Source organism: Stegodyphus dumicola, chromosome 1, assembly GCF_044657685.1.
Source record: "Stegodyphus dumicola isolate Sdum_Otavi_A_Nest chromosome 1, ASM4465768v1".
NCBI classification, from domain to species: domain Eukaryota; kingdom Metazoa; phylum Arthropoda; class Arachnida; order Araneae; family Eresidae; genus Stegodyphus; species Stegodyphus dumicola.
The window spans coordinates 290,426,810-290,442,350 of record NC_140768.1 but is presented as its reverse complement, the minus strand read 5'-3'; the positions used below and the strand labels follow the sequence as shown (position 1 = coordinate 290,442,350).

The window sequence follows — 15,541 nt, the reverse complement described above, 5'->3', positions numbered from 1 at the left end:
CTTTTAAAATAATTCTACTTTAATTAAACTTAGGAGATAATATAATCAATTAATCAATACTGTTTAGGAAATAAATTATTATTAACTAACTTTGCAGCAATTGCGCAAGTAATAATAACTTGTATTCGCACTAAATGGATTTAAGTTCATACAACATTATATATATATATACTAATGAGCTGTGGACAACGAAATTTATAAGTTCTATATATACCTGAAAAGAAAATGCATAAAAATATTTCAGCGTGAATAAAATCAGTTCATTCTTTCCAAGCAACAACCAATTCGTAAATAATGTTTTTGTTGCCAAACTAGGAAACAAAATCTTTGTACACTTCCGGTTAATACGTACTACGTCATAATTGACATTTAATGTAATATAGCAATTTTCTTTCAATGTCAATAAAAGAATTAACGTGGCAATAACATATTTTGTTATATTTCATATTAACATAATACAATTTCATATTAACATAATATAAAACACTATACATTTACAAACATCCATGCCTTCTTGGGGATGCATATTTCACAAGTGCATATCTGTGTAGCCACCGAGGGAGTGGCTTCTAGGATGGACCAATGGGCTTCCAGTAATATTTCTATCATGTCAAATGATCTTTGGCGCGCTTTAAGCAAGATGGTTGAAAACATTTTGTCACGCAATTTCCTGTATAAAATAATTAAAACATAGTCGATTTCTTCTGAAAATTTTCATTGCGGAATTAGATGAAATATAAGCAACTGTGAAAATTTCGCTACCTGGTTGAAAGAATTTGAAATAAGTATAAAAAGATGTTGGATACTCCGCAAAACTTCGACTCATCAATCTCGGTTTCTGTTTTCATGGAACTACATTTGTCAGCATTCTTCATATCGTAATGTAAAGGTATGTACGAGTTCTATAACAGTTATGTAACATTTTGTATTTAAGAGTAATTGACTGCAAAATGTAACTGTAATTATTATTTAAAATTTTTTTCAGTTACTACATTCAGTTCTGATGAAAAAACATATATTTCTGTACATTTGGAATAAAAATTGTCTTACAGTTTTTAAATACAATTGCATAAATTTATTGAGAATAATTTGAAAACTCTCAATAAAATTATGCAATTGCATATTATTATTATTATTATATCGATATTTTGCACCTGCGCCAAGAAATAGCATTTAATCCAGATTCATTTAATCATTCAGGCTTAAATATAATATTTAAACTATTACGAATGCTGCTATTTTGCAAAGAGAAAAACTATGCAACAAATAAAAGAAAAATAAATGCAAATTTAAAATGTTACTAAGATTTAAGCAGAATTATAGTTGTCGTAAAAGGTACGAACATTTTGTATATAGAATTTTATTTTAATTGGAGTTACTCATGGTTTATCAGAATTAGTTTGATGTTGTGAATACTATTTCAAACTGAAAAGAACTTGAAATGCATATCCACAGATCCAAATATTGTTTCTCAGTACTTTTTAGGAATTTCATTCTTGCTGCTACAGTTGCATACTGTTATTTAAAACTTTACTCTGTAAGTAAAGTTCTATATTTATTTCTATTAAATTATTTTAATTTAACATTAAAAAAACCTTTTAAAACGGGACACATTATGTATATATTTACATGCATGCATCATAAAAATTACGCTGCCTAGACTGAAAACTACAGTGTAACTGACTTTCAGATTACTAAAGTAAAAATTGCAATACTACTCTCTTATTAAATTTGCAATGAATTTTCATTTGGTTAGGTAAATTTCATTTTTAATAACTATTCACTTTTAAATGCATTGTATGCACAAGAAATACTCCTCAAACAGAATGAATTTATCTTATTCACAAAGAATATATTTAATTTATTTATATATAATTTTCAATATTACAATAGATATAATCAGGTCATACAGACTATATATTTTGAATCTTACACACTTTCAAAATCAAAAGAATGCAAGCTCCGAAATAAAAAAAAAAGAATACTAGATCCATTGCAACACTTCCAGTCTTTCTCAGCTCAATGAAAAATATATGCATGCACTTGAATTCTCTTAATCCACAGGTGTTAATAAATGAATAAAATTCGAAGCTAATTGTAGCTTGAGTCATTTTTCACGACGTAAAGAGCGATAATATGCCGCGAACATCAATGAGTGATAAAAATCGCGAGAGTGGAATGTCAGCGATTAAAATAAACTCATAAAGTGAAAGCACTGTGAGAATTTCTTCTGTTACGCCATATATTTATAACTGCGAAACAAATGCAAATTAAAACGTAAACAACATACGCTGATATGCCCAGTTTCAAAGATTCACCGTCACAAGAGCAATAGTAGCTGATTGGTCCATTTTCGAAACCCCTCCCTCAGTGGCTACGCTGGTGTGCACTTGTGAATTATGCCCACGGACATTCGAAGCCGGACCCTTCGGCACGGTAGTCACTATTCGGTATAGTAGTTCACTTCGGCTAACCACTATATCAGTTGGGCGGCTGGAAAATCTTTCCTGCCCTGAACGGTATAGTCATAGTGGTTAACGATATTGGCTGTTGTAATCGTTGGGCTGGGTTCTAATCCCGGAGAAAGCATCGATATTTGTGAGTGCATAGTGTCTTAAATTGTACTCAAAAAGAATACTGGCTTCGGATCCGTCCCCTGGAGCATTCTCTATCAAAATTAGGGCGGATCTTTTACTGCAGAGGGATTATATCACTACAACCGATGGTGAAATCCCAATATCCTGCCCATTTATTGCTGTCATATTGAAAACGGTTTATTTTGCGTATTCTCAAGAGCATTTGGAAAAACGATATTTGGGTCTAAAAATCAAGCGACACTTTCTTTAATCATTGACAATGGCCTTTGCAATATTCATTTAAATCTTCTTTATAGCAAAGCTTATTGATTGAAGAAACTTGTAAAAAAAAATATGTATATATATATATATATATATATTAAAGGTTTCAGATTTAAAATTACGTCCAAAGGGGCGTTTTTTTAACGTTTTGTGTGTTACCTTTATTTATTAAATATCATGTTCTTCGCACTTAAACCATAAAATTTAGTTCAATAACAATGTCGCAAAATAATTTTAAAATGAGTCTTTCCTTAGAATTTCCGATACACGCTTCCACGCGCTGGAAATAAAAAGTTTTTTTTCCTCCGTAGAGTGTTGCCATTGCTCGCTTTGAAATCCTTGAGTTTGTGAATCAAAAATTGGTTAAAGTTTTACAAAATATGAAATCAATAATAAAACAAATTCAAAATTTGGGCTTCCCTACTCCCCCATATTCGCAGTAGAATTACGTCATTCAAAATTCGATGGTTCTATGTACCGTTGTTTTATCACAGTGCGAGAAATATACATACATTTATGCAGATTTTTCATTATTTAATTTCTTCAAATATAATGCAGGACTCTAACATTGGGTGGCAACGGTTTGAAAAGTGAAACGGACATTTATAGTAAACCAACGCAAACGAAAACAATAGTCCTTAAGGAACAAAGCCCCTTTGGACTAAAAATGCGTATAATAACCCCCGTCCTGCAAATTTAATTTCAGACTTAATTTACCGCATTCTAATGCTATGTGTCCTAAGATCTCCCTTCCCTTTTTCGCCTGCATACCAGGACTAAAATTTTAAAATCCCTGTCACTGATAACCGATGAGTTGGAGCAAATAACAATTTAGTTCCCAGTTGACTCGCGCTCACCTCAGCAAGTTCCTGGGGTTGTCAGCCTCGGTAAGGTCTTGCTGCTCCATCTGGTAGGCAGATGCTTATCTGTTAACGAACAAAGACATTATCTGAAAAATGCTGTGCCTGCTATTAGCTACCGATAACAGACCTGCGGCGGTAGCCCTGACGTCAATTTACTTTGTAATTTTCTTTCTTTTCCAGCGTTTCGGAAAATCTTTCCCAAGTTTTGTTGTCCTTTTACCTTATTTTTAAAACTGCGAGGTGGTTACGCTCTCGCTGTAAAAATGTCGTTATAACACTTCCCTATTTCTGAAAAAACTATAATTATGAAAATTGTTTAAGAGTAACAGATGTTGTGAATAGCACAAAGCAGGTATTGTCAAACTGCGACACTTTGTCTGTTTACATGTAGCTATCGTTGCAACGAACAGTGCAGTTTACTTTTAAAATATAGTTGTAATTTGACACAAAAAATGCTACAACCCGCTTTTCATAATCAGTACTCATTTTTTTAATTAATTATGTGTATAAAAATGTTAAACAAATTCAAATTGTTAACATTAAAAACAAACACCTTAAAAAAACTACAATACAATATTCTTAAGAACTGTGTTTATTGCTTTTAAATCGCTTAGGTTATTACCCAGTAACCTTCCAGATTAAATTTTAACGTACCTTAGGCTTTACTAAATGGCAAAACTCTGACGCGTAGAAGGTAAAAAAGTATTTTATTTCCTGCCGCTGCAACCTATTGCTCTTATGGAGCCAAGTGTGCTAATTAAAACTTATAAATACATATTTTACATTTTTCGAATGGCAACAGTCTCGCGCGTTGGAGATAAAAACGTATTATTTCGAACAGTGTTGCCACTGGTCGTTTTCAAATCGTTGAGTTTGTTAATCGAAAATTCATTAAAGTTTTACAGAATATAAAATAAGTAATAAAACAAGTTCGAAATTCAGAATTCGAGTTTCCAGGTGTACGTGTTCGCGTGAAATACTACGCTATTCAAAATTTCATGGCGCTAAGTACCGTTATATTTTTACAATGCGAGGAACATGCTTACATGAATGCAGATTCTTCTTCTTTAAAAATAATACAGGACCGTAATATTTCGTGGCAACATTTTGAAAAGTGATGTGCCGTTTATGGCGAACCGATGCATTTCGAGACTTGAGCCTTTTTAGGTTAATTATTAAAACTATTTAACCAGATAAATGAAGGTTTTTCTAGATTAACATAAATTTATTATAATTAGAAAAATTATAAATTAAATTGAACTAATGCATCCTAAAAATAAAAAGGAATTTTAAAATAAATCAAAACTAAAATAATAATAACAAGGCATGGTACAACCGATTAAAAAAAGGTTTTTAAGCAGTTTTCTTCGAGATCAAATAAAATTGCTTCCTTATCTTAACTACTAATTTATTTAAAATTTTTGACCCAATAAATGGAGGAATATTCGTGTTCCTGAAGGATTAGCAATTGGAAATTAGGGATTTAGTTTTCAGATACTCAGTTGTTTTCCACATATTTGCTTTTCAGAGAGAAACTAAGTATCATTTAGTAGATAGCTTCAGTATCAATTTTACTGACGGTTAAAACAAAAGTTGCATGAGTAACAGAATTCTTTACTTAAATTGCGATTTAGTTGTTCAGCAAAGTACGGGAACTCAGCTTAGGACTCCAGCTATAATTACGATTTCAATAAGAAAACTGAAATACAGGAGCAGGGTTGCAGTGGATTCCGGCTGAATTTAACTCAGAAAAATTTAATAAATGTGTACAAAACAGTATGTACTTTAAAACTGCCCGAGATATTTTTATTGATTGAAATATTTAATTTTATTTCCTATTGGTGTCTTTGAGTAAAAAGAAATTAAACATAAAATTTTGGGAACCATGGAAATTTCCCGCGAAACCCAGCTGAATATTACTTTGTGTCATTTAAGAAGCCTCGAAAATGAATCAAAACACATGCATGGCACTAGTCTGTTATCATGCTGATAAAGTGCCCGCTTGTTTGTTTGCTTTCCTGTTCAACAGTTCGTGCAATGCCACACCTTTTCCGCGAGGTATTAACCTCATTTAAGAAACACATCGTTGAATAACTTTATATTTCTCTGCTTTAAAGTGAGCAGTCTGTGTCAGGGGGCGTAGCTCAGATGGTAGAGCGCTCGCTTAGCATGCGAGAGGTACCGGGATCGATACCCGGCGCCTCCACTTTTTGCAGGTAAAATAATCATTCAGTTTAATTTATGAACATGAGGGCAAAATTATTATTAACTTTTATGTATGAATATGAGAGTAACTGCTACAGAAAAGAGGAGGAATAAAACTTTAAGAAAAGCGAATAAACAAAACAATTTTTTTTAGTCTTATACTTTTGAAGTGCATACTGTATCCCCCCCCCCTCCTTATAGCAAATTTTGTCTTAGAAACATTATAAATTTTCCTCTTTATGTGTTGCTCCTACTAAATTACTAAATTACTAAATCTATAAATTTTAGCTTTTAACGCTGTACTTTTCATGGTTTCGTTTCGGCTTATTTTATTTATTAAGCATTTTAGCATGCATAACATTTAAAATTTTAAGAAAACCCAAGTAAACAAAACAGTATTTTCTTTTTCTTTTAGTCTTTTATACTTCGAAGTGTATACTATAATTTTTTAAGCAAATTTTAGCTGGTTCAGAAACATTATAAATCCCCCCCCCCTTTTTTTTAAATTGTTCCTACTAAATTTAGATCAGCTTTTGACGCTGTACTACTCATGGATTGGTTTCAGCTTATTTTATTTATTAGGCATTTTAGCATTCATAATAGTAAATTGTAATTAAACCTTAAATTGATTAGCATAACTGATGTTTATCTGTCGCATAACATTAATTTCCAGATTAACTAAAAAATGAAATAACAGAGATTAATTTTAAAACTGAGACGAAAACTATGAACTAACCATTATGTGTTCAACCTAATCATAATTAAAGATAAAAGTAAAATAAAATAATAATAAAAAAAATATGAAAGGTTTCAGATTTTAAATTACGTCCAAAGAGGCGTTTTTTTAACGTTTTGTCTGTTACTTTTATTTATTAAATATCACGTTCTTCGCATTTAAACCATAAAATTCAGTTCAAGAGCAATATCGCAAAATAGTTTTAAATTGAGAATATCTTTAGAATTTCCGATCCGCAGTCTCACGCGCTGAAGATAAAAATGTTTTCTCTGTACAACGTTGCCATAACTCGCTTTGAAATCCTTGAGTGTGTTAATGAGAAATTCGTTAAAGTTTTACAGAATATGAAATAGATAATAAAACAAATTCCAAATTTGGGCTTCCAGATGCCCATATTCGCAGTAGGATTACGTCATTCAAAACTGGATGGCTCTAGGTACCGTTGTTTTATCACAATGCGAGAAACATACATTATGCAGATTCTTCATTGTTTAATGTCTTCAAATATAATGCAGGGCGATAATATAGGGTGGCAACGTATTGAAAAGTGATACAGCCTTTTAAAGATTTCAAAGCAAAACGCCAAAACGAAAACAATAGTCCCTCAGAGACAAAGCCCCTTTGGACTAATAAATCTTTGATTGTCACACAAGAAACTTAGTAATTTAAATAAGTATTACTTGAATTAAGTCATCACAGTTATTTAAAAAAAATCTGATGTTGACACCACATGACTTCTTTGTACGATCTATTAAATTATACACATTTTTGCTGCATTTCATTTAAACTTATTTCCTCGGAGTTTATTAAAGATATATTTCTCATTCAATTAATTCAGTTCGCACTTCGCGGCAAGGCGAAAATACGTAAAAACTCAAAACATCTTCATTAAAAAATTGTAAAATATAGAAAAACATAAAACACCAAATACAGTTAACGCGTGTTAAAAAAAAATATAATTAATACAATTCGGCTGCCAGGCAAGAAGGCAGATTTTTATGTGCACAAAACTGAAAGTTTACTTTTGGTCTCACTCGGCAAAAAGACACTGAAGGTGCAGAAACTGAATTAATTCACTAATCTACTAAAGAGTTTCAAATGTAAAAAATGGCGGCTACATTAGGCTTAGTAGCACTTAAACAATTTTTAAATTGTTGATAATTCAATAACTATTGCATTTAGATTAAATAAAGGCATAAAAACCTTAACCGGAACACAAGAACACATAATTCAATAACTTTTAAAGCAAAAAAATGCACAATTTACCAACATATGAGAATAAAGAAAACCGATCTCACCGATTGCAATCAAAACGGAGGTGCACAACTACATATTATAGAAATCTTGCGCACAGAATTTCAGCGTTCTGAGGCTATTCGTTTTTGAGTTATGGGAGATACATTTGTACGTTCGTACGTGTGTACGGACGTCACGGAAAAAGTCTATTCTGATTCCATTTTACAGTCCGTTTTGGGGAAAAGAGTCCTTTAATTTGTCCGCAGGTACAGATGTCACGAAAAAACATCGCTCAAATGGATTCAAGAGAGGTCAAAGTGGATATTTTTGTTGAAATAGGATACCCGAAATCTTTTGATTGCAGTACTTCCTTTACTTCGTACAAGGAAATAAGAAAGGAAGCTTTCACTATTTTAAAATATTAATTATTATCATTTATTATTTTGTAAAAACACTTTATATTTAAGAAATTTAAAAAAAAAGTAACCTTGCCCTTTTTATTTATTTATTTATTTACGTTCATCTGTATTTCATAATGACGTTTCTTAGAGAGATTTCACCATTCAAAGCAAAATATCATGTATTTTTTTTCTCAAATTTTTCAAGCAGATAACATTTAAGTTATTGCTAACAGCGATTAAAAAGAGGAACAAAATTTTTATTTATCAAATGTCACAAGTGCTATGATTACAAGCTCAAAAGTGATTTAGAAATAACAATTAAATTTTTTATATGCCACATTAGTAAATTATTTATATTTTTAGCTGTACAGAATTGATCACTAGTTAACAATTGCTAATGTTATATAACTGGTTATTTCAAGTGCAGAATTAATATTAAATTAAATAGCCGGTTATTTTAACTGTTCTGGTTATGCCAAATTAAACTACAGAATTAAAACAACCAGCTATTTTAATAGTGTAGTTATAATTAAATAAATGACTAAAAATTGGTTATTTGTAATCAGTTATATATAACAAATTATTTTAACTGTACCAAATTAATAGACATTTCAGCTGGAAATAATATTCATAGTTGTCTTCATTTGCGTTGTTACAGATCAATTTGATAGTCTCGCACTTCAGTGAAACTTCAAGCAAAAGAGATAAATAAACGATACTGTCAGGATGGCAGACACGACGCACAGTCTATTTGTTTTACATTTCTTTTCTTATAACACATTTCGTAAGTTCGTGAAACACTTTCGTGTTATGCTTTGAATTTTATTTTTTAGTTTTGCTTCCAGAAAGTTTAACTGTGTAAAAAGGACAGGAATGGCGAGGCCAGATCCTGTTTTACGTTGTAGTGATTAAAATGTTAATTAGAAAAGAATGTTAAGGTAATTATAATTTTTTTTAATCTCCCAAATAGGACTAAGGAAGGATATTTTGTTTTTGTTTTTTAAGTGTATGATTAACTAATTGTGCTGTGTTTATTTACGTTTATCTTGTAGAAGAGGACAAGATTTTTATTATCTTTTTAATGAAAAAATATTTCAGAAATCCAGGCATGTAATGAGTAAATAATTAATTACATTCATTATCGAAATAACAGAACGAATGTAATTATGGAATACATTTATATATGTAGAAGAAATAAAAAAAGGTCTGAAAGCGTTTAATTCCTGCAACCGTACATAAATGTAAGTAAAACAAACGACTTTTCATGTATGTTCCCCCCCCGTCTCGGAGAAACTCTGCAAATTGTTCGGGATTGCACAGAGCCCTAAGTATAAATGAATTTATGAGTGCAATAATTATAATGCAATAATCTCAGCAATACATTATAGGTAGTAGAAAAGCAATAATCGCTAACAGTGTTAGATTAAGCAAAGTTTCCCTCCCCACCATGGAAACAAACTATATTAGCTGATACTGTAATAACTCGACTACAAGAACTCACTACACGTAAAGTATCCAATCTGTTGTTTGTGTAGCATCTACATATTTAAAAATGTTGATGAGATTTTAAATCTTTTATTATTTAATAAATGTTTACTCCAAAGTGATTATTAAAATTTCTTAACAGCACAAAATTTTTTAAAGAATAGTATTTGAGGAAGATTTTTGTCTTCACTAAAATATTTTTTTTTTTTTTTTTTATGCTCATAAAGTTTTTGGTGTCAAGAAAAGCTTGAGTTTTGAGTTGTAAATAATAATAAACAGCACATCTCCGAGAACTTATATTCATGTGGATTTTTTTCTTTCGCTTTTAATATAAAACTCAAAAATTAGAAAAATGTGTGCTCTTAAAAAATGGGGGGGGGGAGAAAATTTGAAAGGTTTCAGATTTTAAATTACGTCCAAAGCGGTGTTTTTTAACATCCTGTGTGTTACCTTTATTTATTAAATATCATGTTCTTCGCACTTAAACCATAAAATTCAGTTCAACAGCAATATCACAAAGTAATTTTAAAATGAGCACATCTATGGAATTTCCGATACACAGTCTCACGCGCTGAAGATAAAAATGTTTTTTCTGTACAACGTTGCCATTGCTCCTTCTGAAATCCTTGAGTTTGATAATCAAAAATTCGTTAAAGTTTTACAAAATAGGAAATCGATCGTAAAACAAATTCCAAATTTCAAATTTGGGCTTTCAGTTGCCCACATTCGCAGTAGGATTACGTCATTCAAAACTGGATGGCTCAAGGTACCGTTGTTTTATCACAATGCGAGAAACATACATACATTTATGCAGATTCTTCATTATTTAATTTCTTGAAATATAATACAAGGCGATAATGTTTGGTGGCAACAGTTTGAAAAGTTATACAGCCATTTATAGTGTTTCAACGCAAAATCGTAAAACGAAAATAGTTCCTCAAAGTCAAAGCCCCTTTCGACTTAAAATGTAGATCCGTTCTTTTAGCGTAGTGTTAAAGGTATTAAAAAATTTACATGTTTTATTGCTTGAATTATTTGATTATAAAGGCTCTCTACTTACGTAGGGAATGACTGCGTTTATAGTTTTCTCGGAGTTCTAAATTAATTTTAAGGCGTTAGCATACACAGCAGAAGTACAGGTAGAAGTGGGCGAGTTTCATTGGTCGTGCAGGTGTAATCTCGCCTTAATAACTGTGCAAATCTGTCCCAATTTTAATGGAGAACTCTTCCTGACTTGTCCGAAAATCTCCCATCCTTTTTCCTTATCATCAAACCACTCGATAGGACTTTCGGCTTGCCAGTAATTTAAGTGCCCCCACATCGTACAGGCGCTATACGCATAGACAGTACATATCCATAGCTGCTCCGGCTTGAAGAAAATAGTATGAATGAAGAATAATTTGGGACTACCACTTCATGAAGTATAATCATTTGAGAAAGCGTAATTCGTGGTGTAGTGGAAACGGAGTTAAAATATTCTTCAGACGCTCGACGCGAAACAGCTCCATCCCGACTCTCCTTTCACAAACTCGAAAAACACATAGGTACATACAGTGGATGGACAAAAATATGGAAACACCTCGTGAAATGCATGTTTGAAAAGAAAGATTGATTTTAATGAAATATGTAGATGGCGCTGGCGTTTTTGACTACTGACGCCACCTGTACAACTTCGTAAATGTGCTAAACAGTTCAGTTGTTGTCGGAGTACTGTTATGTTAGGTTGTCATTTCATTATGTCAGAGTTAACAGACTTCGAACGTGGGCAAATTGTTGGAGCACGTATGGTAGGTGCTTCCGTAAGCAAGGTAGCCGAGGTGTTTAGTGCTTCAAGAGGTACTGTATCGAAGATTTATTCCGCATATTTGAAAAGCGGAAAAACATCATCTGCTAAATCACAGCGCGGACGAAAGTGTGTCCTGAGTGATCGTGACAGACGATCATTAAGGGCCATTGTGACGAAAAATAAGAAGACCACAGCTGCAAAAGTTACTGCTGAAATGAATGTTGTGTTACCGAACCCTGTGAGTACCAAAACAATTAGAAGGGAGCTTCATAAACAGGGAATTGCTGGCCGTGCTGCAATTGAGAAGCCACTCATCAGTGATGCTAATGCTCGTAGCAGGAAAAGATGGTGTTTAAGTCATAAAGCCTGGACTATAGAGCAGTGGAAGCAAGTAATATGGTCTGACGAGTCTTCTTTCACATTGTTTCCCACTTCTGGCCGAGTTTACGTCTGGAGAACGCCATCTCAAGCCTATAATACAGACTGCTTGTTGCCAAGAGTGAAACATGGCGGGGTTTCTGTTATGGTTTGGGCAGCCATATCGTGGTTCTCTGCTAGCCCCATGATAACTGTGTCAGGGCACATGACTGCCAAGACTTATGTGAACATTTTGGCCGATCAAGTTCATCCCATGGTACAAACTTTGTTCCCCGATGGTGATGGTGTCTTTCAAGACGACAAAGCCCCTGTTCACACAGCTCACATTGTCCAGGGCTGGTTTTCTGAGCACGAGGATGAGTTGTCCCATCTCCCCTGGCCACCATAGTCACCAGACCTGAATATTATCGAACCTTTGTGGTCTACATTGGAACGGAAAGTGCGTTCTCGTTATCCACCGCCAACATCGTTATCTGAACTTGCCACCGTTTTGCAGGAAGAATGGTATAATATTCCCTTGGCAAACATACAGGAACTGTATTTATCCATTCCGAGAAAACTGCAAGCTGTTTTGGATGCCAACAGGTTTCCTACACCATATTAAGCAAAGAAACATGTTTTTTTAAAGGTGTTTCCGTATTTTTGTCCAACCCCTGTATATTCAAATTTGGGTTGTTTTTACCGTGTAGTATTAATTGAACAACAAAAAGTTATTTATTATTGTTATTTTTTAATAATTTGTTGTTGATTTTTTTAAATGTTAATACTGTCTTATAAAATTACAATTCCTTCTATCATTATAAGCATCATAATAAATAGTGGTTATATCCTTAAGTTCGGGTATTTAGTAAAGCCTCAATTACGCTACACCTACGCAAAGAAGTGCTGACAGTTTGTACAAAGAACAATTCGAATGAGTTCTTCTGCCTTCCTCCACCCTTTTCAACAGACGGCATGATATCAGCCATTACCGCTAGCAACGGAAATGCTTCTTCTTTAAACACCTTTCCGAAATTCTAATTTTCCACGCAGAATTGTTTGGCGAAATTAGCTTACAAGGCAGAAAAGGACAAAAGGCAGGCGATGCGAACAACAACGAAATTAAATCGCTTATCTTAATTCGATTGGAACCGGGGCGCTAATGGCTGAGATTGAACATCTGGCGCCGAATCAATGCGCCCCTGGAGAGAAATACATATTACTCGCTAATCATGCTCGTTTCTCGTCCTCGCTCATCGCTGCCCAATTGCTATCTGAGCTGTGTTATTTTTTCTGTCTCTCATGCAGACACTTTGTATCAACCTATCGATTACTGTATTTCGAAGGCGTTAGATTGTTATCGAAACCAAGGGAAGATAATATATTGAAGTATATATTTCAAGTTTTGTTCATTTTCGTTAGATTTTCGAAGCTTAAATGTAGCTGTATAGTTCTCCCTCTCATATATTTTCTACTTGCAACTTCTACACGATTTAGAAATTATTGATTACCACACATCATTTTTTCTTTCTAAAAAAATGATAATTTCTGGAATATTTTAGTTTGATGTTCTTTGCATATTTCCAAAATCGCTCATTTAAACCTGAAATGCTGAACAAGGCTTCTCGCTTCGCGTTTTGACAAATTTTCGGCAGTTTTGAAAGGAAATGTTAAGGTAAAAGATCCGCCCTAATTTTGATAGAGAATGTCCCAGGGCACGGGTACGAAGCCAGTATTTTGAGTACAGTTTCAGACACTATGCACTCATAAATATCGATGCCTTCTCCGGGATTGGAACCCAGCGCAACGATACAATAGCCAATTATACTGATCAGGGCGAGAAAGGTTTTTCCACCCGCCCAACCGGTTTAGTGGTTAGCGCCGCTTGTAGAGACATTAAGTTAATTGGAAAAGCCGGAGAGATGAAAAATGAGCAAACGCCTTCGCCGGGAATCGAACCGCGGACAACTGGATACCGGCCCGGCGTGCAGAACCACTACACCACGAAGGCACGCTAGAGAAATACCTTATATACTCCCTTTCTTAAAAGGCGACTGGGGTTTTTAGGGGACCCAATCGCCAAATCCTGGGTGCGGAGAATCACCATCCAACACCCTTTTATCTCGGGCGCCACTGTAGGGACATTAGGATTTTTTGGAAGCAGGCAAGATGAAAAATTAGCAACCGCCTTCGCCGGGAATTCAACCACGGAACTCTGGAATACCGGCCCAGTGTGCAGAACCACTACATCACGAAGGAAAGCGGAAGAAATTGGGGTTTTTAGGGGACCCAATCGCCAAATCCTGGGTGTGGAGAGTCATCATCCCCAACCCTTTTACGCTGACTACCGTACCGAAGGATCCAGGTCCGTATCCCGGAGAAGGCATAGATGTTTGTAAATGTATAGTGTCTGTGCGGCATGGGGGGCACTCTAAATATGTGGGGAGCCAAAAGTCCTCTCGAGAGGTTGCTGGTAAGGGAAGAGGGGGCGGAAAACCCTCGGACTCGTCTCTTCAGTGTGCTCTGCATCAAAATTGGCGGCGGAAGAGCGAAGTCGTACTCTCTCCTGTTTGGTGCTCAAGGGTCTTGCCAACGACAGGCGCAGTCTTTCTCTCCTTGCCACGATGTATTTCGTAATTTTGTTGTGATGTTACTGTCAGACAAGTGAGATAAGTCACAACAAAGGAAGTTTTTTCAAAATAGTCTTTGCCAATTTAAGAGAGTCTGTGAAATTTCTAACCTTTCTAAAGTTATGTGATCCGAGTGTACTTATAGTTAGATATAGTGGATAACTGAAAGTACAAGTTTTGAAATATTTCGAAACGAACGTTTTGAGACTGAAGACAAAGGAATTTACGGCTGAATCAAGGCTAAGTTTAAATGAAGTGCAGCAAGTAAGGTGTATAATTTAGTAGGCCGTACAAGAGACTCATGTGGTGACCACATCAGATATTTTGATTTCACGAAGAAGCAAAACCATAAGAAATGCAGTATAAACTTTAATTCAAATTTTGATGGATTCCTGTCGTCATACACGTTCCTATACAATGTTTTCCTAGAATACTGATAAGAATACTGATAGAAATATGCAGTTTGCTCTTTTTTGTGTGTTTGTACTCATATACTATATGGGCTGAAGACAAAAAATATAATATATAATTAGAACTTAGCATTTTTCTTCTAAACACTACATCTAAACACTACATCGATGCCCAGTTTCTTTCGATATGGTACCCAACTGAAACTGAAAGCTTTATTTTCTCACCTTCCCGAAAATAAAGTTCATTGCTTCGAACGTTGTTTAGTCATAATGTAAGAAGCTTTCAGCGGTAAACATTGATGAAATTAAACAGTTTTCACTTTTGGTAAAATATTGCAGATCATACGAGAAATTTGCGAGAAAAATTATACAAGATATTTAATACTGTGCTAGAAAACAGGCTTTATATTAAAGGATTTTACCCGCTTGTATGTCTTCAAAGTTCATTTAAGGTATGCTTTTATCTTCCGCTATGTTAGACGTCCGATATGCATTATGGAAGGTAATGGGTTATTTAATAACGCAAAAGCTATCTGCCATATGGTGATGGATGCCTTCGTAAAGGATTGTCTAT

At 34.0% G+C, this 15,541-nt stretch overlaps 1 protein-coding gene and 1 non-coding gene across 5 annotated transcripts in view; both read left to right on the top strand.

The window, feature by feature from the left end:
• The window catches only part of sick (sickie), a 975,074-nt gene that overhangs the window by 455,166 nt on the left and 504,367 nt on the right, over positions 1–15,541 (top strand). The gene's annotated exons all lie outside the window — the stretch shown is intronic.
• TRNAA-AGC (transfer RNA alanine (anticodon AGC)) lies at positions 5,855–5,927 on the top strand. Its single transcript has one exon. It is a non-coding gene; the product is annotated as a tRNA-Ala (tRNA).